Raw genomic sequence first — 22768 nt, 5'->3', positions numbered from 1 at the left:
TCCACTCCTCTCACAACACAATTGTAAATCTCTTTAAACATTTTGTTGCAACTGTCTCAATTCACTATTCTGGTTTTATAAATAGATAGGCAGACACATTATGGTTCTCATTATGACATTGGCGGTAAACACCGCCTACCGCCGCGGTGACAGCTGCCAAAATACCGCCACCGCGGCTACCATCAGTCCGCCATATTATGAGCACTGCTTGATTTCCGCCACAAAAGTGCGGAAATCCGGCATTGTTAATGGTGGTGGACGGTGGTAAGCTGGCGCTGCTACCACCAGCACCGCCACACCAGTCGAACACCGCCAGCTATATTATGACAATTCATACTGCATGGCAGTTTTCTAGTGGGGGTTGTGCCTGAGGATCAGAGGGGTGGGGTGTCTCTGAGGATCGGAGGGGGAGGGGGTGTGTGTCCGAGGATCGGAGGGGGTGGGGGTGTCAGGTGAGTGTTGGGGAGGTGGGGAAGCCGCCTACCGGTGACAGGGAAGGAATTCCCTGTCACTGGTAGGGCCTACCATCATGGTTTTTGTGGCGTTTCTAACGCCACGAAAACCATGGTGGTAAGCAGGCTCAGAATGCCGCCGGCTGTACTATGCCGGCCGCCCGGCTGGAGATACACATCTCTTGCTCGGCGGCTCATACAATGGGGGTATGATTGGAGAAGTGGCAGGTTGGCTGCAGCCATCCCACCAATTTCATAATGTGGCGGAATGCGCCAGCCTGTTGGCCTTCATACCGCCACATTCATTCTCACCTCCGGGGTCATAATGACCCCTTATATGTCATGGTTCTTCATATATTCATTCACTTATTGTGATTCTATTGTGTTCCTGCATACATTACACAGTCACACTAGTACTGACACCTGAGACATATTCCACAGCCGCTCTGACATATTTAGATACTGCAACTGGAGTGTGCAAGAAATTTGATAATTAGCTGGAATGGAAGCCTGCCAACTGCAAGGAAAAATCATAACTATTGTCAAGGTGAGCCATCAAAGTTAGTAAAGTACCCTCGGCTCAACCCCCTGGTAGCTATGGTACAGAATAGACAGTCTTAACTTAGGGCAGTGTATAAAGTATTTATGGAATGTCAAAAAGTAAAGTGACAAATGACCAATAATAAATCTCAAAATGAATTAGAAAAATAGAGTAAAATGTAATGAGTGAAGTGACACCAAAAAGACCAAACTCTAGTAAAGGGAAACTTGTGAATTGAATTTTTTAAATTGTAAGTGAACGTGGAACCAAAATGTCAAGGCTGCAAACTAGGCATGATTCAGGTCAACCTCAATAGAGCCTTGGTCAGCTACATCAACCAGGTTAGGCCCAGTTTTACATTTTACTTTGAGACTTAGGGCCTCATTACAAGTTTGGTGGTCCATCAACCGCCATGGCAGGGGTGGCGATTGGACCGCCATCGGGTTGGCTGTCGGAATGCCAGATTATGTGTCATGTGGCCCTATTGAGCTAAGACTGTCGCGGTCCGGCAGCACTGCCAGGCAGCGCCGACTTCCACTGTCATAAGGGAGCACAAACAGGCCAGCGGAGCCTGTGTTTCTGTCGGACACATTTTAAGGTTGCACACTGCCAGACACTATGGCGGTTCAAACACCACGTCCCAGCAGGCGGAAATGGACAGTATAAAGAGAGAGACTCACCTGCAGGAAGCCTTACACATCCGGTGCCACCAAGGAGCCCATCACACACATCCTGCCGCTGATTTTGTGCTCATCGAAGGTGCACAAAATACACACCACCGTTGAGGCAATTGACCGTAAGTGCACACACCTACCTGTTAGTAACTACACCAACAGATCATTGCACCGTCATCCACATCATATGGGGTTCCCTCTACGAGCACCAAGTACACATCTCATTGTGTCCCGGGTTTGAGTCTTTCACAAAGGATGACATTTCCTCAGCCATTAAACGCCCTCTTTTGGCAGGTCACTCACACTGCACCTCAACACTATACAATAACACACGTCTGCACATCTCTAGCACAGGGGCAGTAAAGGGTACACAACATTGCCTCACACAAAACCAACAGCACACCAACATAAAATATACAAATACAATTCACACACTCACATTCCTCACATGCCATGGACTCTCGTCACATTCAACACACATATGTGTGGATGTGGCATGGCACACAAAAATCACAGGAAATAAAAAGCCCTGCAATGAACACACACGACACACAAATGGCATGCAGAATAGTCAGAGAGACAAATATACAAAGATCGCTATGCACACAATACTTGCACAATAAAGATGGGGACATCAAGAGCATTCAAGGAAGGAGACTGCACTGGGACACATATTACCTGGCAACTGCCCATAAAACAACATTTGCACAGGAACTGGCCCTTCTGGTATCTCTAGACCGAACAATACTAGACCCAAATGACATGCGTATCTGTACTAATTGCATGGAACATACCTCTGCAGGAATTAGCTGCAAGGTACACACATCTAAATGGACACATGCACAGTCAATTGCAAGCAAAGGCAGCACAACTGAACTCACTCCATGTCTGCACACGCAAAACTCAAGCTGGCACACATCAGCTTACTACATAATACATATCAGGGGGACAAGTCTAACACCACACATGCTCACATTGGACAACAGAAGATGAAATACTTACCATACCAAACAAAACACAATATGACACCACAATTGCATTTACACCCACATATCCATACACACAACATATACCTTTATCTCGGGGAAACCAGCACTGCCCACAAAGTCAGATACTGCAAACAACAGCAAGTGGATCAGCAAGCAGACTGAAACACACAACTGTAGGCACACAACACTTTACTCAGGAACTAAGGCAGAAAAGCAATTGCAGGACAAATGTGTACCCCAAAAAAGATAAATGTTTGGGTTTATTGCAAACGCAAATTCAATTATTCCAAGACTATAGATGAGTCCATATATGAGTCCATTATAGCACATTATTGTACCAAAACTTGACTCCTAACTGCCAGGGAACCTCCACAGGAGGGGGCATCAAGTAGGCAGGCAGGCACCTTGGGGGAAGGGTCAGATTTGGGAGGGGGTTTGGTCTTGGGTTTGGAAGGGGTGGTCTGCTTTTGGAGATTGAAGGGAGGGGATGCGAGGTGGGTGGCAGCCTATAGGGTGTGAGACAGGGGGTGCATGGAACAGGGGAAAGGTCAAGGTCAAACAAAAACTTTCTTAGAGATACAGGGATGGTCAGTAGAAGGTGGTTGGGATTTGGAAGTCGAGGGAGTGGTTGTCTGCTGTGTTGGTGTGGATGTTGTGGGTGCGTGCTTCTGGGAGGTATGCTTGTGTTTGGTTGGTGTATGTTGGATGAGTGATTAAGTGCATTTGTGTGTCTTGGGGGTCTGGGAAATGGAGGTGCTGGGGGATGGAGTGGTGGATGTGTGTGTTCGGGTGGTGACAGCGGGCATGCTGGATGTGTTGGAATGTATGTGTGTCTGTTGTGGTGTCTGCGGGTATGGTGCTTGTGGTGGATGTCAGGGCGTCTGTTGGAGTGGTGTCTGTAGGTATGATGGATGTGGTGGGTGTGTCACTGACTATTGGTGTGGTACCTGTTGGTATGCTTTTGTGGTGTGTGTGATGCTGGGGGTGGTAAGGCTGTCTGGGGAAGTGGTAACTGTTGTGTCTGTGGGTAGATGTTGTTTGCTTGTATGCCAGTTTTTTTGTGGTGCTTGTGTTGTGTGTGTGCTGCTCTTGTGTGTTGATGTGGATGTGTGTGGGTCTTTCTGTGTGCTTTGGTTACATAGAGGAATGGAGGCTTTAGATTGGGAAGAGGGAGGTGGAGGGGGGACAGAAGGTGGGGGGTAACTGGCTGCCATCAGTGAAGAGGCCAGAGCCTGAAAACATCTCTGTAGGCCAGCCATTGCACCATGAATGCCTTCCAGGAATGCATCTGTTTGTTGTAGTTGAGTTGCCAATCCCTGGATAGCATTCATAATGGCTGACTGACTCACAGAGATACTTCTCAGGAGGTCAATAGCCTCCTCAATGAGGGAAGGAGGGATAACAGGGGCTAGGGTGGAGGTGTCTGCAGCAAAGGAGACGCCCACCCTCTTGGGTGAGCGGGCACTGCCAACTAGGTGGGTACCAACAGGGAGGGTGGTGAAGAACGGGGTTGCGGACAAAGATGGTACAGGGGTATGCCCCAATGGGTCTGCCACCACTAGAGAGTGGCCACTGGTGGAAGAATCCGAGAATGATGAGGATATTCCAGTCTCCCCCTAGGCACTCCCCTCTCCCTCCAGGACTCTGGGTCCCTCTGTGTCAGTGGTGTCTTGACCCAAAGTCCTGTGGTCAGATGCTTCTCCACTCAGCTGTGACCCAGTTCTTTTGCTTGCTGGTGCTGATGCTGCAAATACAAAAAGACCTGGGGTCATCACATGTCCATGATCACACTTGATCAATAGCTCTGATTAGCAAACATTACCATGATAACATGTAGGACCCAGCAAAAAACTCCACCTAAGTGGCTCATACATAATGTTGCTTAGATAGGCCACACATGTAGCATGGAAATGGACACTGTAAAAATCATGTGCGATATGTCAGGGAGATATGTCAGCAAGCCCCAGGGAAGTCACCACTAATGACTGCCCCCCTTACAATGACATACTCTGAGTGCATCAGTAGACACCATTAGTCCCCTAGATGTTGGAGAGGCTGAGATATTTCCCTATACTTGTTGAAGGCCCTCAACATGTTGCCAGGATGGAAGCTACATCATTGTCTCCATGATGGTTATGCAGATGTCTGTCTGCGGATGAATGCTTGTACCCAAACTCAAGTGATTCCAACATAACTGCAAGTCACTCGATGATGCTGGCCAACAGTCACCCACTACACATGTGCAGTGCACTTTTCCACATGATGCCACAGCAAGGGTATAGATATTCACATTGTGGCTCTAAACTCTAGGATACCTGTCTTGTCCCTCATTGCTGCTGCAGCTGTGCATGCCAAATGACATGCTATGATGGGTGAGGGTATGTGTCAGCCAATGAACAATGGTGACACACTCCTGTATGTGGCAAAACTTGAAATTTACCCCCATTGTAAATGTCCTATTCCACACACAGTTTGCCATGCACATATATTTGTGGGAATACAGACATCATTCCATCAACATAGGTAGACCATGCATGAAATAGCAGCTTACAAATGTTTTTCAAAAGAGAAAGAGAAACATGCTGATAGCCATAAGAAATGTTAGCAACAGTGATGGCACATAACTCATGTCAATGGACATTCCTCACTTGCAAAGGGAAAGTATTGACCTATAGCTGCCTCCAAAGAACAATGTAAACTCTGTCACGTGTACGTTTGACATCTTCACATTATAGACTACAGTGAGGCAGTGGCACTGATCATATGCTGAAGACAACTAGCCTCTGGGTGCCAGATGCCTATAAACACATTTGCACAGAAACATGACTGAGGACAGTGATCATCACCAACTTACCTTTGCCCTGTCACATTTAGGAGTAGTGGTCTGTTGCATAGAAATTACACATACTTCAACAACAAATAGTAGATGTTTGCTCAATGTACACAGCCATATGTCATTCCTGCAGAGCTAGTGGTTTGTGGATTCTACCCAGGTGTGTCCTGGGTCCCTGGGCCAATATGCAAGGCACATCAGTATGCACCACATGACATATCTACACAAACAATCACTCATCTACTGTGTGACACATGGCTCATCCCTAACTGTCAGGGGGAGCTTTCAGAGTCTAACTCCTTTACTTGGAAATGTGACAGACAGGAATATGCCCTGTACACACCGCCTTGTGGCTGCTGTTCTGCCCTCAAACACCCATTAAGCTCTGAATCGGCCATCACTAGGATGCGGACCCCTAGGGGGGTCATGGTCAGACAGGCACCCCGCCCAAGCCGGGAGGATATTCCCAGCTGGACATCTGTGATCCTCTGGGCCCAGCGTCTCAGGTCCTCCCATCTTTTCCTGCAGCTGCTTCTCCGCCGGCTGTGGACCCCCAGGGTCTGTACCTTCTGGGCGATGTCTCTCCTGGGACTCCTGATAGATGGGTGTTGACCTGCAAGGATACAAAACACAAATCAAGAAATCATGATCACACGTTTCATCACAAATGGTTGAGTCACATACATGTCAGTAATGTCAAGCTAGGACTTTAATATTTGTCAGTACACCCCAAATGTGACACATACAAGCCAAAAAGTACATGAACATGACTACTGACACATAATTTTCCATCTGCAGACTTTTCACTATCCTGCTCAGGCCCTACAATGACTAAGCAAGCATACTGACATCATGTAGCCCATGCTCTGGCAATCAGAATGTGGTGTGAGCCACTATGAAACAGATCACACCTATGTGGCTTCTGAAGGGTAAACTTCTTAGGCGTGAATGGACCAAAACATTCACACACATTCAATCTCACAAGAATGACTCTCTGAAAACAGTCCATACAGGCAACTGCCATAATACAAACTCAAACATTACAGATGAGTAACACTGAAGGGACTGGCATCAAGGGTACTGAAAGTGTCTTCCCTGTCCATGTGTGGACATGTGCCATAACAAATGCAGACTCATGCCAGTCCAGGTTCTGTGCTGTGTACCTGTACCACATAACATCCCTTTGAACATATGTGTCCATCTTACAGAGATGGCATCCAACAAACAAAGACATGCGTTTGTACAGTTTCTGCTATGTGACCACACTACTGAGCCACATATCATGGCCTCCCAGGAATCAACACACAGGCGGTCATTCTGACCGCGGCGGTCGCCGCCCGCCAAGCGGTTCCCGCCGAAAGACCGTCCGGCTTTCCCGCTGGGCCGGCGGGCGAACGCCAGAAGACCGCCGGCCGGCCCAGCGGGAAAGCCCCTTCAACAATGAAGCCGGCTCCGAATGGAGCCGGCGGAGTTGAAGGGGTGCGACGGGTGCAGTGGCACCCGTCGCGATTTTCAGTGTCTGCAAAGCAGACACTGAAAATCTTAATGGGGCCCTGTTAGGGGGCCCCTGCACTGCCCATGCCAGTGGCATGGGCAGTGCAGGGGCCCCCAGGGGCCCCACGACACCTGTTCCCGCCATCCTGTTCCTGGCGGTAATTACCGCCAGGAACAGGATGGCGGGAAGGGGGTCGGAATCCCCATGGCGGCGCTGCAAGCAGCGCCGCCATGGCGGATTCCCTGGGCCAGCGGAATACCGGCAGGAAACCGCTGGTTCTCCTTTTCTGACCGCGGCTTTACCGCCGCGGTCAGAATCGCCCAGGAAGCACCGCCAGCCTGTTGGCGGTGCTTCCGCTGCCCTCCGCCCTGGCGGTCATGGACCGCCAGGGTCGGAATGACCCCCACAGTCTGCACTGTGGGAGTGTCAATTGTGCAATAAGCCTGTACAGGACAAATATGACTTGTGTGAAGGTGACAACAGGGCTGTGGGAGTACGGGACCTGTCATGAGTCATAGAGACATTGACAATGATGCTAAGTGCACATATGGGCTAGATTAATGACTTAACTCTGTACCCACTTCTAATCTAATCAAAAGAATGAGGCATTCTGTGCAGGATTTGCCACCACACCCTCATAGTGGCCAGATTACAGGATCTGCTGGGGTACAGGGAGAGGGCAGAGTGCCACAGTTGCATAGCCACAGTGACTCCACCACAGCCTAGACTAGGACCCATAATTGGAGATACATGTGACAGGCCCTTTTCACTGCAGGCTGAGCTGACAGAACCTACATGACACTCCACTCCCATTACTTCCATGTTTGACAGTACATGTGTGTGACAACCTGAAGGGCAGAGTAACTCATGAGATGATTTTCAAACAACAGTTTAACAAGGACTGATTTGTTAAGACATCTCTCTGGCACCATCCACAGTGCTCACATGACTCTCCATTGACTCATACAACATTCATACTCAGCTCATGCTGCCATGCACATACATGTTGTCTGACATTTACAACAATCATGGGGGAAGAGATGTCAGTGGATGGCAGTAATGTCTCCTTACCTAGTTATGTGTGTCCAACACAAGGAGGAACAAGGACCCCAAAAACCTCACCCAACACAATTTGACTGAACTTTTCATATAGCACTGGCCACCAATACCTGCACATTGTACAGCCCCTTGATGCCACACAGACTGTAACAACAGGCACATGATTAGTCAACCTGACACACATGGCTACAGTGTAGCTTGTGAGGAAAGAAAAGATGGTGAAGTACAGAGAAAACTGTGCACATGAGATACTTATCTGCTCCTCTGGTGTACCATAGATCTGTCCATACAGGGGTAGGACTTCATCCATTAGCCTTGCCAGCTCCTCTGGAGAGAAGGCATGGACCCTTTCACCTGCTGAACGTGGTATGATTACTCCCAGAGGTGGTACACAGCAGCTCAAGTAGTCTAGGTCTTGCTGGAAGAAGTGTCAGGAATCAAGTAAATGAATCTGCAGAACATGGCGGTCATGTCCAACGTAAATGGTCATTACCAACAGTGGACACAGTAATGGCTGTGTCCACTGTTGGTAATGACCATTTACGTGACCGCCACTGACAACAATATTGTCATATGGCTGTGTCCACTGCAGTTGCAGCTGTGTACCGCCATGACTACTTCTGCCTGTCGTCGCGGACGGTTCCTAATATCCAGTGGAGCAGCTCAGACAGCCACCGATTTGGAGGCCTGAAATGCTGTACTGCGCTTCACAAACTCCATCACACCTCTGAAAATGTTGTTTGAACTCACAAACATGCTTATCCTGTCTTATCATTTAGGTCCTACTACTCAAACACCATTGTATAAGTTGCAGGGCACAGATTCAATTTTATTGGTGGGGCACATTCCACCCCCACCAATGGTCATTTTGGCAGTCGGGATATCCAGTCAAAATTTGAGGGGCAATTGTGTTGTACATCTTTGAGTTTTGTCCAAATACATGTTGTGGGCACATGTGTGGAAAACCATGGGGGTCACATGTGATCCTTGTATTCTCTGCAGCTGTGATGTGTCCTGGTTGCCATGTCTATCCCTTCTGAAATGTCACATTATATTATTGACATGCATCATGTATGTTGCAGTGGACACCAATGTTAGAAATCATGTTGTGTCATACATAGGTATCCAGGGAGAGGGAGGATGCAACAACCCCCTGTCTACTGTCCACTGCCAGACCTTCATACCATGGAAGAATGCCATATAATCCTTCTTTACCATCTGAATAGACAAACAATAGTAGACTTATGTCATTAGTAGGAGCCAGATCTGATTCCAGCTCAGCTTACCACCCATTGTACAAGTCATGGCAGTATTGCACTTCCTAGCCACAAGGTCCTTCCAAAATACAGTGGCCCTGTCAGTTGGCATGTCCCAACCTATGTTCAGTCTGGTGTTGAAGAATGTCCTCTCAGAAATGTGGAAACACTTGGACAGCTATATCCAGTGTCCCCAACATCAGGATTTAGCGCATGTGATCGCTGCCTTTTATGGTTTTGCACACCTCCCACATGTGGTGGGGGCCATTGATGGCATATATGTTGGCTTGGTCTCACTGCATGCCAATAAACAAGTATTCCACCACAGAAAGAACGTCTATTCCATGACTGTGCAAGTTGTCTTGTGGATCTCTACATTTCACAGGTCTGTGCCCACTATCTGTGTTCAGCACGATTCCTTCATAATGCAGAAAACCACCATACCCCAGCTGATGCCACAACTGTACCCAGAGAGGGCCTGGCTGGTTGGTAAGTCACATCTGTCCTGTTTGTGTGTGTGCAATGTCAGGTGTTGCAATCATGAAGTGAGAGACACATTGCAGCACATATATCCCATTCCTTAACACAAGACTCTACATAGCCAAACCATTCTTGGGTGTTGACACCAATAAGGAATCCAACCACACCAGGGCAAGTCACTTCAATGAGGCCCATGGAAGAACACGTTGGGTACTGGAGCAAGCTTAGGGGCTCCTAAAGGTCAGCTTTTGGTGTCTGGACCGGACAGATGGAGCCCTCCTCTACTCACCTGGGAAAGTGTGTCACATCACTGTGGAATGCTGCATGCTCCACAACATTGCCCTGCTGAGGAGCATCCTGTATGTCCCAGAGGAGAGGGAGCATACAGTGCCACTGGGTGAGACTCATGAAATGCCAAGTGAGGATGACAGTGGTAAAGAGGAATGAGCTGACTTGCAGCTACTTTTCATGAGTGTAAGTATGTCATGTTATGTAATGACTGTGACTGTTCGAAGAACTGTTGTTGTGAGAATGTGTAGAGTGTTTCGGAAACAACTAGGGAGGTGATACTCTCCAGTATTTAGCCAAAGGTTGTTTGAAGAGTTAGCCTTTGACATATGTAGGAAAGTACCATCTTGCCTGGCATGTTACCCCCATTTTTCACTGTATATATGTTGTTTTAGTTGTATGTGTCACTGGGACCCTGGTAACCCAGGGCCCCAGTGCTCATAAGTGTGCCTGAATGTGTTACCTGTGTAGTGACTAACTGTCTCACTGAGGCTCTGCTAATCAGAACCTCAGTGGTTATGCTCTCTCATTTCTTTCTAAATTGTCACTAACAGGCTAGTGACTATTTTTACCAATTTACATTGGCTTACTGGAACACCCTTATAATTCCCTAGTATATGGTACTGAGGTACCCAGGGTATTGGGGTTCCAGGAGATCCCTATGGGCTGCAGCATTTCTTTTGCCACCCATAGGGAGCTCTGACAATTCTTACACAGGCCTGCCACTGCAGCCTGAGTGAAATAACGTCCACGTTATTTCACAGCCATTTTACACTGCACTTAAGTAACTTATAAGTCACCTATATGTCTAACCTTTACCTGGTAAAGGTTAGGTGCAAAGTTACTTAGTGTGAGGGCACCCTGGCACTAGCCAAGGTGCCCCCACATTGTTCAGAGCCAATTCACTGAACTTTGTGAGTGCGGGGACACCATTACACGCGTGCACTACATATAGGTCACTACCTATATGTAGCTTCACCATGGTAACTCCGAATATGGCCATGTAACATGTCTATGATCATGGAATTGCCCCCTCTATGCCATCCTGGCATTGTTGGTACAATTCCATGATCCCAGTGGTCTGTAGCACAGACCCTGGTACTGCCAAACTGCCCTTCCTGGGGTTTCTCTGCAGCTGCTGCTGCTGCCAACCCCTCAGACAGGCAGCTGCCCTCCTGGGGTCCAGCCAGGCCTGGCCCAGGATGGCAGAACAAAGAACTTCCTCTGAGAGAGGGTGTGACACCCTCTCCATTTGGAAAATGGTGTGAAGGCAGGGGAGGAGTAGCCTCCCCCAGCCTCTGGAAATGCTTTGTTGGGCACAGATGTGCCCAATTCTGCATAAGCCAGTCTACACCGGTTCAGGGACCCCTTAGCCCCTGCTCTGGCGCGTAACTGGACAAAGGAAAGGGGAGTGACCACTCCCCTAACCTGCACCTCCCCTGGGAGGTGTCCAGAGCTCCTCCAGTGTGCTCCAGACCTCTGCCATCTTGGAAACAGAGGTGCTGCTGGCACACTGGACTGCTCTGAGTGGCCAGTGCCACCAGGTGACGTCAGAGACTCCTGCTGATAGGCTCCTTCAGGTGTTAGTAGCCTTTCCTCTCTCCTAGGTAGCCAAACCCTCTTTTCTGGCTATTTAGGGTCTCTGTCTCTGGGGAAACTTTAGATAACGAATGCATGAGCTCAGCCGAGTTCCTCTGCATCTCTCTCTTCACCTTCTGATAAGGAAACGACCGCTGACCGCGCTGGAAGCCTGCAAACCTGCAACATAGTAGCAAAGACGACTACTGCAACTCTGTAACGCTGATCCTGCCGCCTTCTCGACTGTTTTCCTGCTTGTGCATGCTGTGGGGGTAGCCTGCCTCCTCTCTGCACCAGAAGCTCCGAAGAAATCTCCCGTGGGTCGACGGAATCTTCCCCCTGCAACCGCAGGCACCAAAAAGCTGCATTACCGGTCCCTTGGGTCTCCTCTCAGCACAACGAGCGAGGTCCCTCGAATCCAGCAACTCTGTCCAAGTGACCCCCACAGTCCAGTGACTCTTCAGCCCAAGTTTGGTGGAGGTAAGTCCTTGCCTCACCTCGCTGGGCTGCATTGCTGGGAACCGCAACTTTGCAGCTACTCCGGCCCCTGTGCACTTCCGGCGGAAATCCTTTGTGCACAGCCAAGCCTGGGTCCACGGCACTCTAACCTGCATTGCACGACTTTCTAAGTTGGTCTCCGGCGACGTGGGACTCCTTTGTGCAACTTCGGCGAGCACCGTTTCACGCATCCTTGTAGTGCCTGTTTCTGGCACTTCTCCGGGTGCTACCTGCTTCAGTGAGGGCTCTTTGTCTTGCTCGACGTCCCCTCTCTCGTCAGGTCCAATTTGCGACCTCCTGGTCCCTCCTGGGCCCCAGCAGCGTCCAAAAACGCCAAACGCACGATTTGCGTGTAGCAAGGCTTGTTGGCGTCCTTCCGGCAGGAAAACACTTCTGCACGACTCTCCAAGGCGAGAGGGATCCGTCCACCAAAGGGGAAGTCTCTAGCCCTTTTCGTTCCTGCAGAAACCTCAGCTTCTTCTGTCCAGTCGAAGCTTCTTTGCACCCGCAGCTGGCATTTCCTGGGCATCTGCCCATCTCCGACTTGCTTGTGACTTTTGGACTTGGTCCCCTTGTTCCACAGGTACCCTAGATTGGAAATCCACAGTTGTTGCATTGCTGGTTTGTGTCTTTCCTGCATTATTCCTCTAACACGACTCTTTTGTCCTTAGGGGAACTTTAGTGCATTTTGCACTCACTTTTCAGGGTCTTGGGGAGGGTTATTTTGCTAACTCTCACTATTTTCTAATAGTCCCAGCGACCCTCTACAAGGTCACATAGGTTTGGGGTCCATTCGTGGTTCGCATTCCACTTTTGGAGTATATGGTTTGTGTTGCCCCTATCCCTATGTTTCCCCATTGCATCCTATTGTAACTATACATTGTTTGCACTGTTTTCTAAGACTATACTGCATATTTTTGCTATTGTGTATATATATCTTGTGTATATTTCCTATCCTCTCACTGAGGGTACACTCTAAGATACTTTGGCATATTGTCATAAAAATAAAGTACCTTTATTTTTAGTATAACTGTGTATTGTGTTTTCTTATGATATTGTGCATATGACACTAAGTGGTACTGTAGTAGCTTCACACGTCTCCTAGTTCAGCCTGAGCTGCTTTGCTAAGCTACCATTATCTATCAGCCTAAGCTGCTAGACACCCTATACACTAATAAGGGATAACTGGGCCTGGTGCAAGGTGCAAGTACCCCTTGGTACTCACTACAAGCCAGTCCAGCCTCCTACATTGGTTGTGCAGCGGTGGGATAAGTGCTTTGAGACTACTTACCACTCTTGTCATTGTACTTTTCATAAGAGAGAAATATACAAAACAAGGTCAGTGTATATACACATAGCCAAAAAGTTTTGCATTTCCTCTTTTCACTCTTTTCTAAGTGCTGAAAAGTACTTCTAAACTTTCAAAAAAAGTTCTTAAAAGTTTAAAAAGTTTTTTTCTGTCTTTTCAAAAAGTTCTGAAAACTTTTTTCTCTTTTGCTATCACTTTAACTCTCTCTAAAAAATGTCTGGCACAGGAAAAAAAGTTGAACTGTCCAAACTTGCATATGATCACCTTAGCTGGAAAGGAGCAAGGAGTCTCTGCATAGAGAGAGGTTTGAGTGTAGGGAAGAATCCTTCCTTAGAACTGTTAATTAATATGCTTAGAGTACAGGATAAGGCCATAAGTGCCCAATCTGTAGAAAAAGTAGCTAATGGTTCTCAATCTGATCCAGGGACTCCCCCAGGAAAAGGTTCAGGAAAGAAACTTCTCAGCCTGCCCATTACTAGACAGTCTAGCATAGTTGGTACAGAGGTTGAATCACATCATACTGATGATGTGCTCTCACATTATACTGGTAGCCAAGCTGTTAGGGTGCCCTCTGTAAGGGACAGGTCTCCTTCTGTTCATTCCCATCATACCTCTGTATCTAGAAATATCCCTCCCACCCACCCTGATGACAGATTGTTAGAAAGGGAGCTCAATAGATTGAGAGTGGAACAAACCAGACTGAAGCTCAAGAAGCAACAGCTGGATTTGGATAGACAGTCTTTAGAAATAGAGAGGGAAAGACAGAAGATGGGTTTAGATACCCATGGTGCCAGCAGCAGTATTCCCCATAGTCATCCTGCAAAAGAGCATGATTCCAGGAATCTGCACAAGATAGTTCCCCCTTATAAGGAGGGGGATGACATTAACAAGTGGTTTGCTGCACTTGAGAGGGCCTGTGCTGTACAGGATGTCCCTCAAAAGCAGTGGGCTGCTATCCTATGGCTATCATTTACTGGAAAAGGTAGGGATAGGCTCCTTACTGTAAAAGAAAATGATGCTAACAATTTCCAAGTTCTTAAGAATGCACTCCTGGATGGTTATGGCTTAACCACTGAACAGTACAGGATAAAGTTCAGAGATACCAAAAAGGAGTCTTCACAAGACTGGGTTGATTTCATTGACCAGGCAGTGAAGGCCTTGGAGGGGTGGTTACATGGCAGTAAAGTTACTGATTATGACAGCCTGTATAACTTGATCCTGAGAGAGCATATTCTTAATAATTGTGAGTCTGATTTGTTGCACCAGTACTTGGTGGACTCTGATCTGACCTCTCCCCAAGAATTGGGAAAGAAGGCAGACAAATGGGTCAGAACAAGAGTGAACAGAAAAGTTCATACAGGGGGTGTCAAAGATGGCAACAAAAAGAAGGATGGTAAGTCTTCTGACAAGGGTGGGGACAAATCTAAAAATGAGTCTTCATCAGGCCCACAAAAACACTCTGGTGGGGGTGGTGGGTCCAAATCCTCCTTTAATCAGAACAAGGAAAAGAAACCATGGTGCTATTTATGTAAAATAAAAGGCCATTGGACAACAGATCCCAGTTGTCCAAAGAAAGGCACCACAGCTCCTACCACTACAACCCCTACTGCTACACCTAGTGTCCCTACTAATAGCAGTGGTGGTGGGAGCAAACCTACTTATAGCCAATCCAAGGGAGTAGCTGGGCTCACTTTTGGTAATTTAGTTGGGGTTGGTCTGATTAGGGAGACCCCAGAGGCTACTTTAGTCTCTGAAGGGGCTATTGATTTAGCCACTTTGGTTGCTTGCCCCCATAACTTGGAGAAGTACAAGCAACTAACCCTAATAAATGGTGTTGAGGTCCAGGCCTACAGGGACACAGGTGCCAGTGTCACAATGGTGATTGAGAAACTGGTGCACCCTGAACAACACATACTTGGACACCAGTACCAAGTAACCGATGCTCACAACATAACACAAAGCCACCCCATGGCTGTTGTAAATCTCAACTGGGGGGGGGTATCTGGTCCAAAGAAAGTTGTGGTAGCTTCAGATTTACCTGTAGACTGTCTATTAGGGAATGATTTGGAGACATCAGCTTGGTCAGATGTGGAGTTGGAGGCCCATGCAGCAATGCTGGGCATCCCAGGGCATATTTTTGCTTTGACAAGGGCTCAGGCCAAAAAGCAAAAAGGACAGGGAAGCTTGGATCCTGGAACAATGGACCAAGTGCTCCCTAAAGCTAGGGCTAGTAGAAGCAAACCACTTCCTACTATCCCTCCCTCTACAGTGGATTCTACTTCTGAGGAAGAAGAATTCCCTCCCTGTGCAGAACCTACACCAGAGGAGCTGGAAGCAGACACTGCTGAGCTTTTGGGTGAAGGGGGGCCTGCCAGAGAGGAGCTGAGTGTGGCACAGCAAACCTGTCCCACATTAGAGGGTCTCAGACAGCAAGCTGTCAAACAGGCTAATGGGGATGTCAGTGACTCTCACAGAGTTTACTGGGAGGACAACCTCTTGTACACTGAGCATAGGGATCCTAAACCTGGAGCTGCCAGGAGATTAGTGATTCCTCAGGAGTACAGAAAGTTCCTCCTAACACTGGCACATGACATTCCCTTAGCTGGGCACCTGGGTCAAATGAAAACTTGGGACAGATTGGTACCATTGTTTCATTGGCCTAGGATGTCTGAGGACACAAAAGAATTTTGTAAGTCCTGTGAAACCTGTCAAGCCAGTGGCAAGACAGGTGGCACTCCAAAGGCACCCCTTATCCCACTGCCTGTGGTTGGGGTTCCCTTTGAAAGGGTAGGGGTTGACATAGTTGGCCCCCTTGACCCTCCTACTGCTTCAGGCAATAGGTTTATCTTGGTGGTAGTGGACCATGCCACAAGATATCCTGAAGCTATTCCTTTAAGGACCACTACAGCTCCTGCAGTGGCAAAGGCCCTCCTGGGAATATTTTCCAGGGTGGGCTTCCCAAAGGAAGTAGTATCAGACAGAGGAAGCAATTTCATGTCTGCATACTTAAAGGCCATGTGGAAGGAGTGTGGTGTAACTTACAAGTTCACAACACCCTTTCATCCACAAACAAATGGACTGGTGGAGAGATTTAATAAAACTCTCAAAGGCATGATTATGGGACTCCCTGAAAAACTCGGCAGGAGATGGGATATCCTTCTACCATGCCTCCTTTTTGCCTACAGGGAGGTACCCCAGAAAGGAGTGGGCTTCAGCCCCTTTGAACTTCTTTTTGGACACCCTGTTAGGGGTCCACTCACACTTGTAAAGGAGGGTTGGGAACAACCTTTAAAAGCTCCTAAACAGGATATTGTGGATTATGTACTTGGCCTCAGATCAAGGATGGCTGAGTACATGAAAAAGGCCAGTAAAAACCTTCAGGCCAGCCAAGAGCTCCAGAAGCAATGGCATGATCAGAAGGCTGTTTTGGTTCAGTACCAACCAGGGCAGAAAGTGTGGGTCTTGGAGCCTGTGGCCCCAAGAGCACTCCAAGATAAATGGAGTGAACCCCACACAATTGTTGAAAAGAAGGGTGAAGTCACCTACTTGGTTGACTTAGGCACTGCCAGGAGTCCCCTTAGGGTGCTCCATGTCAACCGCCTGAAACCCTACTATGACAGGGCTGATCTCACCCTGCTCATGGCAACAGATGAGGGACAGGAAGAAGACAGTGATCCTCTACCTGATCTCTTCTCTTCCACAGAACAAGATGCTCTTGTGGAAGGTGTAGTTTTGGCTGATTGTCTTACTGCTGAGCAGAAAGATAATTGCTTAAATCTCCTAGGACAATTTTCAGAACTCTTCTCCATTGTGCCAGGCACCACTTCTTGGTGTGAGCACACTATAGATACTGGAGACAGTTTACCTGTCAAAAGTAAGATCTATAGGCAGCCTGACCATGTCAGGGACTGCATAAAGCAAGAAGTTCAGAAGATGTTGGAACTAGGAGTGGTTGAGCACTCTGACAGTCCATGGGCTTCTCCTGTGGTACTGGTACCAAAAACCAATTCTAAAGATGGAAAGAAGGAAATGAGGTTTTGTGTCGACTATAGAGGTCTCAACTTGGTAACCAAAACTGATGCTCACCCTATACCCAGGGCAGATGAGCTCATAGATACACTGGCATCTGCCAAGTATCTAAGCACTTTTGATTTGACTGCAGGGTATTGGCAGATCAAATTGTCAGAAGATGCTAAATCTAAGACTGCATTTTCGACCATTGGAGGACATTACCAGTTTACTGTAATGCCTTTTGGTCTGAAAAATGCACCTGCCACTTTTCAGAGGTTGGTGAACACAGTCCTGCAAGGGCTGGAAGCTTTCAGTGCAGAATATTTGGATGATATAGCTGTCTTTAGCTCCAGCTGGGATGATCACCTGGTCCACCTTTGGAAAGTTTTGGAGGCCCTGCAAAAGGCAGGCCTCACTATCAAGGCTTCAAAGTGCCAGATAGGGCAGGGTAAGGTGGTTTATCTGGGACACCTTGTTGGTGGGGAACAGATTGCACCACTTCAGGGGAAAATCCAAACTATTATTGATTGGGTTCCCCCTACCACTCAGACTCAGGTGAGAGCCTTCCTAGGCCTCACTGGGTATTACAGGAGGTTCATTAAGAACTATGGCTCCATTGCAGCCCCTCTTAATGACCTCACATCCAAGAAAATGCCTAAAAAGGTATTATGGACAGCAAACTGTCAGAAAGCTTTTGAGGAGCTGAAGCAGGCCATGTGCTCTGCACCTGTCCTGAAAAGCCCTTGTTACTCTAAAAAATTCTATGTCCAAACTGATGCATCTGAATTAGGAGTAGGGGCAGTCCTATCACAACTTAATTCTGACGGCCAGGATCAACCTGTTGCTTTTATTAGTAGAAGGTTGACCCCTAGAGAAAAGCGTTGGTCTGCCATTGAGAGGGAGGCCTTTGCTGTGTTCTGGGCTCTGAAGAAGTTGAGGCCATACCTGTTTGGCACTCACTTCATTGTTCAGACAGACCACAAACCTCTACTTTGGCTAAAACAAATGAAAGGTGAAAATCCTAAATTGTTGAGGTGGTCCATATCCCTACAGGGAATGGACTATACAGTGGAACATAGACCTGGGAGTAGCCACTCCAATGCAGATGGACTCTCCAGATATTTCCACTTAGACAATGAAGACTCATCAGGTAATGGCTAGTCTTATTGTCCTTCGTTTGGGGGGGGGGGTTGTGTAGGAAAGTACCATCTTGCCTGGCATGTTACCCCCATTTTTCACTGTATATATGTTGTTTTAGTTGTATGTGTCACTGGGACCCTGGTAACCCAGGGCCCCAGTGCTCATAAGTGTGCCTGAATGTGTTACCTGTGTAGTGACTAACTGTCTCACTGAGGCTCTGCTAATCAGAACCTCAGTGGTTATGCTCTCTCATTTCTTTCTAAATTGTCACTAACAGGCTAGTGACTATTTTTACCAATTTACATTGGCTTACTGGAACACCCTTATAATTCCCTAGTATATGGTACTGAGGTACCCAGGGTATTGGGGTTCCAGGAGATCCCTATGGGCTGCAGCATTTCTTTTGCCACCCATAGGGAGCTCTGACAATTCTTACACAGGCCTGCCACTGCAGCCTGAGTGAAATAACGTCCACGTTATTTCACAGCCATTTTACACTGCACTTAAGTAACTTATAAGTCACCTATATGTCTAACCTTTACCTGGTAAAGGTTAGGTGCAAAGTTAATTAGTGTGAGGGCACCCTGGCACTAGCCAAGGTGCCCCCACATTGTTCAGAGCCAATTCACTGAACTTTGTGAGTGCGGGGACACCATTACACGCGTGCACTACATATAGGTCACTACCTATATGTAGCTTCACCATGGTAACTCCGAATATGGCCATGTAACATGTCTATGATCATGGAATTGCCCCCTCTATGCCATCCTGGCATTGTTGGTACAATTCCATGATCCCAGTGGTCTGTAGCACAGACCCTGGTACTGCCAAACTGCCCTTCCTGGGGTTTCTCTGCAGCTGCTGCTGCTGCCAACCCCTCAGACAGGCAGCTGCCCTCCTGGGGTCCAGCCAGGCCTGGCCCAGGATGGCAGAACAAAGAACTTCCTCTGAGAGAGGGTGTGACACCCTCTCCCTTTGGAAAATGGTGTGAAGGCAGGGGAGGAGTAGCCTCCCCCAGCCTCTGGAAATGCTTTGTTGGGCACAGATGTGCCCAATTCTGCATAAGCCAGTCTACACCGGTTCAGGGACCCCTTAGCCCCTGCTCTGGCGCGAAACTGGACAAAGGAAAGGGGAGTGACCACTCCCCTGACCTGCACCTCCCCTGGGAGGTGTCCAGAGCTCCTCCAGTGTGCTCCAGACCTCTGCCATCTTGGAAACAGAGGTGCTGCTGGCACACTGGACTGCTCTGAGTGGCCAGTGCCACCAGGTGACGTCAGAGACTCCTGCTGATAGGCTCCTTCAGGTGTTAGTAGCCTTTCCTCTCTCCTAGGTAGCCAAACCCTCTTTTCTGGCTATTTAGGGTCTCTGTCTCTGGGGAAACTTTAGATAACGAATGCATGAGCTCAGCCGAGTTCCTCTGCATCTCTCTCTTCACCTTCTGATAAGGAAACGACCGCTGACCGCGCTGGAAGCCTGCAAACCTGCAACATAGTAGCAAAGACGACTACTGCAACTCTGTAACGCTGATCCTGCCGCCTTCTCGACTGTTTTCCTGCTTGTGCATGCTGTGGGGGTAGCCTGCCTCCTCTCTGCACCAGAAGCTCCGAAGAAATCTCCCGTGGGTCGACGGAATCTTCCCCCTGCAACCGCAGGCACCAAAAAGCTGCATTACCGGTCCCTTGGGTCTCCTCTCAGCACGACGAGCGAGGTCCCTCGAATCCAGCAACTCTGTCCAAGTGACCCCCACAGTCCAGTGACTCTTCAGCCCAAGTTTGGTGGAGGTAAGTCCTTGCCTCACCTCGCTGGGCTGCATTGCTGGGAACCGCGACTTTGCAGCTACTCCGGCCCCTGTGCACTTCCGGCGGAAATCCTTTGTGCACAGCCAAGCCTGGGTCCACGGCACTCTAACCTGCATTGCACGACTTTCTAAGTTGGTCTCCGGCGACGTGGGACTCCTTTGTGCAACTTCGGCGAGCACCATTTCACGCATCCTCGTAGTGCCTGTTTCTGGCACTTCTCTGGGTGCTACCTGCTTCAGTGAGGGCTCTTTGTCTTGCTCGACGTCCCCTCTCTTGTCAGGTCCAATTTGCGACCTCCTGATCCCTCCTGGGCCCCAGCAGCGTCCAAAAACCCCAAACGCACGATTTGCGTGTAGCAAGGCTTGTTGGCGTCCTTCCGGCGGGAAAACACTTTTGCACGACTCTCCAAGGCGAGAGGGATCCGTCCACCAAAGGGGAAGTCTCTAGCCCTTTTCGTTCCTGCAGAAACCTCAGCTTCTTCTGTCCAGTCGAAGCTTCTTTGCACCCGCAGCTGGCATTTCCTGGTCATCTGCCCATCTCCGACTTGCTTGTGACTTTTGGACTTGGTCCCCTTGTTCCACAGGTACCCTAGATTGGAAATCCACAGTTGTTGCATTGCTGGTTTGTGTCTTTCCTGCATTATTCCTCTAACACGACTCTTTTGTCCTTAGGGGAACTTTAGTGCACTTTGCACTCACTTTTCAGGGTCTTGGGGAGGGCTATTTTGCTAACTCTCACTATTTTCTAATAGTCCCAGCGACCCTCTACAAGGTCACATAGGTTTGGGGTCCATTCGTGGTTCGCATTCCACTTTTGGAGTATATGGTTTGTGTTGCCCCTATCCCTATGTTTCCCCATTGCATCCTATTGTAACTATACATTGTTTGCACTGTTTTCTAAGACTATACTGCATATTTTTGCTATTGTGTATATATATCTTGTGTATATTTCCTATCCTCTCACTGAGGGCACACTCTAAGATACTTTGGCATATTGTCATAAAAATAAAGTACCTTTATTTTTAGTATAACTGTGTATTGTGTTTTCTTATGATATTGTGCATATGACACTAAGTGGTACTGTAGTAGCTTCACACGTCTCCTAGTTCAGCCTGAGCTGCTTTGCTAAGCTACCATTATCTATCAGCCTAAGCTGCTAGACACCCTATACACTAATAAGGGATAACTGGGCCTGGTGCAAGGTGCAAGTACCCCTTGGTACTCACTACAAGCCAGTCCAGCCTCCTACAACATATACCCACCTTGATGTAGTTACTTTGTTTATGTCACTCTCATTGCAATGTAATGTTCAGATGCTTGCTATGTGATTTGTGTAATAGGTATGTTTTCAAGACTATACACCTTGTTTTGTCTCTATACAGGTATTTTCACCATGACATCCTCATGTGGGCTTTTCAGAGCTGTAACATTGGCAGGTATCTGATGCAGTTCTGACATACGAAGTGGACATGGATTGTTCCAGGTAATGTAGGTCACAGATTTGGGGTGTATGAGACCTTTGCCAAGGCAGCTTAAACAGTGTTTGGGTGTAAGGTCAGAGGTGCACATTGGACTTGTTTATTGTGCTGTATTGGGCCTAGTGTATCATGTGTGAGATCACATGGGCATGAAATATGTTGTCATCAATTTGAAGCAAGGCATTCACCTGTCATATAGATTAAACACCTGTTCTTGTATGACCTGTATGTTGCTGTGGAAGTGTTTAATCATTGCAGGCCACAGTGCCTGTGCCATAACACTGACATATGTTTGTGTCATACCACCAGATGCATGGTCACTGGATTAAGATGTGCCTGTGAACAGGGAGTGTTGTACTGTCCTCTGCCTGTACCTTGGTTTATGTGATGTTGGATTTCTTTGATGAGGTATGTGATAAGGTTCAAGCTGGTGACACCATCCACTTTTCTGTTTGCCCATTCTAAAGGACGATGTGGTCTTGGGGGCTGCCCCTTGGTATGTGTACCTTTACATAATACGAATCAGCCATTCTTGGCTATGACAGTCCAGACATAAAATGTTTGGTGTGACCAGACACTTGTAGAAATGTGTTTTTGTGTGTTGGTAGTAATCCTTTGCAGGACACTGTACCTGTAACATATCCTTCCTTGCACTAGTATCTTGTATCTTCCTCATTTGCTTCACATGGTCGTACATCTCTACTTAGAAAAATGTGAAACAGAAGTAAGCAATGACTTTGTGATAGGTGGATTTATTGAAAATTTGTGCATAATTTTAAATTGGGGCATGATGGAAAAGAAAAGTGAAGGGTTCAGTTGTGGTGGATGAAATCACTGGAGTAGATGCCACACCACTGGAAGTCCAAAGTTCAGTGCACTCCTCCCATTG

General features: G+C 47.8%; 1 protein-coding gene across 1 annotated transcript in view; it reads right to left on the bottom strand.

The window, feature by feature from the left end:
- LOC138250906 (long-chain-fatty-acid--CoA ligase ACSBG2-like) overlaps window positions 1-22768 on the bottom strand; it is a 306186-nt gene that overhangs the window by 226486 nt on the left and 56932 nt on the right. The gene's annotated exons all lie outside the window — the stretch shown is intronic.

This window comes from Pleurodeles waltl, chromosome 1_2 (assembly GCF_031143425.1).
Source record: "Pleurodeles waltl isolate 20211129_DDA chromosome 1_2, aPleWal1.hap1.20221129, whole genome shotgun sequence".
Lineage (NCBI taxonomy): Eukaryota > Metazoa > Chordata > Amphibia > Caudata > Salamandridae > Pleurodeles > Pleurodeles waltl.
The sequence above is the reverse complement of the archived record's forward strand: the minus strand, read 5'-3'. Positions and strand labels throughout refer to the sequence as shown.